Source organism: Equus asinus, chromosome 1, assembly GCF_041296235.1.
Source record: "Equus asinus isolate D_3611 breed Donkey chromosome 1, EquAss-T2T_v2, whole genome shotgun sequence".
Classification (NCBI taxonomy): domain Eukaryota; kingdom Metazoa; phylum Chordata; class Mammalia; order Perissodactyla; family Equidae; genus Equus; species Equus asinus.
This window is the reverse complement of record NC_091790.1, coordinates 42,999,395-43,001,982: the sequence shown is the minus strand read 5'-3', so window position 1 is coordinate 43,001,982 and position 2,588 is coordinate 42,999,395.

Genomic DNA, 2,588 nt, shown 5'->3' with positions numbered 1-2,588 from the left:
TACATAGAAAACCCCAAAGAATCCACAGAAAAACTATTAGAAATAATCAACAACTACAGCAAAGTAGCAGGGTATAAAATTAACGGGCCCCAAAGCATCTTGCTTCCAGCTCTCTGGGAAGCTAAGAAACAACTCGCTCTGCACAGTGCTCTAACAGCGTACCGGGAACATCTCTTACAAAGGCCTGTGAAACGCAGTTTCTTTTCAGGCCTGATCTGGCTGAAGTAGAACTTCTGCTCGGGGTGTGCTGCATTGCCCTAGAGCTGAAAGGCACAAAGTGCTGCCTTCTTTACTTAACGGAAGATGGCCCCCAAAGCATCTTGCTTCCAGGTCTTTGGGCAGCTAAGAAAGAAATCGCTCTGCACAGTGCTCTAACAGCCTACAGGGAACATCTCTTACAAAGGCCTGTGAAACGCAGTTTCTTTGCAGGCCTGATCTGGCTGAAGTAGAACTTCTGCTCTGGGTGTGCTACATTGCCCTAGAGCTGCAAGGCACAAAGTGCTGCGTTCTTTCCATAGGGGCAGATGGGCCCCAAAGCATCTTTTTTTTTTTTTGTTTTGTTTATTAATCTTATGATGGATTACAAGCTTGTGAAATTTCAGTTGTACATTTTTGTTAGTCATGTTGTGGGAACACCACTTCCCCCTCCGTGCCCTCCCCCACCCCCCCTTTTCCCTGGTAACCACCGATCAGATCTCCTTCTCAATATACTAATTTCCACCTATGAGTGGAGTCATATAGAGTTCGTCTTTCTCTGACTGACTTATTTCGCTTAACATAATGCCCTCGAGGTCCATCCACATTGTTGTGAATGGGCCAATGTCGTCTTTTTTTATGGCTGAGTAGTATTACATTGTGTATATATACCACATCTTCTTTATCCAATCATCAGTTTCTGGGCATGTAGGCTGGTTCCACGTCTTGGCTATTGTAAATAATGCTGCGATGAACATAGGGGTGCAACGGACTCTTGAGATATCTGATATCAGGTTCTTAGGATAGATACCCAGTAATGGGATGGCTGGGTCATAGGGTATTTCTATTTTTAACTTTTTGAGAAATCTCCATACTGTTTTCCATAGTGGCTGTACCAGTTTGCATTCCCACCAACAGTGTATGAGGGTTCCTCATTCTCCACAACCTCTCCAACATTCGTCGTTCTTGGTTTTGGATGTTTTTGCCAATCTAACGGGGGTAAGGTGATATCTTAGTGTAGTTTTGATTTGCATTTCCCTGATGATTAGCGATGATGAACATCTTTTCATGTGTCTATTGGCCATATTCATATCTTCTTTTGAGAAATGTCTGTTCATGTCCTCTGCCCATTTTTTGATCGGGTTGTTTGTTTTTTTGTTGTTAAGCAGTGTGAGTTCTTTGTACCTATTCTCCTCAAACTGTTCCAGAAAATTGAGAAAGATGGAGAACTCCCTAACACATTCTATGAAGCCAACATCACTCTGATCCCCAAACCTGACAAGGACAACACAAAGAAGGAGAACTACAGGCCGATATCACTGATGAACATAGATGCAAAAGTCCTCAACAAAATTTTGGCAAACCGATTACAGCAATACATCAAAAAGATTATACACCATGATCAAGTGGGATTTATACCAGGGACACAGGGATGGTTCAACACCCGCGAGTCAATCAACGTGATACACTACATCAACAAAATGAAAAACAAAAACCACATGATCATCTCAATAGACGCAGAGAAAGCATTCGACAAGATCCAACACCCATTTATGATAAAAACCCTCAGTAAAATGGGTATAGAAGGAAAGTACCTCAACATAATAAAGGCCATATATGATAGACCCACAGCCAACATCATACTCAATGGACAAAAGCTGAAAGCCATCCCTCTGAGGACAGGAACAAGACAAGGGTGCCCACTTTCACCACTCCTATTCAACATAGTACTGGAGGTGCTGGCCAGAGCAATTCGGCAGGAAAAAAAAATAAAAGGAATCCAAATAGGTAACGAAGAAGTAAAACTCGCGTTGTTTGCAGACGACATGATCTTATACATAGAAAACCCCAAAGAATCCACAGAAAAACTATTAGAAATAATCAACAACTACAGCAAAGTAGCAGGGTATAAAATTAACGGGCCCTAAAGCATCTTGCTTCCAGCTCTCTGGGAAACTAAGAAACAATTCGCTCTGCACAGTGCTCTAACAGCCTACCGGGGACATCTCTTACAAAGGCCTGTGAAACGCAGTTTCTTTGCAGGCCTGATCTGGCTGAAGTAGAACTTCTGCTCGGGGTGTGCTGCATTGCCCTAGAGCTGCAAGGCACAAAGTGCTGCGTTCTTTCCATAGGGGCAGCTGTGCCCCAAAGCATCTTGCTTCCAGCTCTCTGGGAAGCTAAGAAACTAGTCGCTCTGCACAGTGCTCTTACAGCCTACAGGGAACATCTCTTACAAAGGCCTGTGAAACGAAGTTTCTTTGCAGGTCTGATCTAGCTGAAGTAGAACTTCGGCTCTGGGTGTGCTACATTGCCCTAGAACTGCAAGGCACAAAGTGCTGCCTTCTTTCCAAAGTGTGAGAAGGGCCCCAAAGCATCGTGCTTCCAGCTGTTTG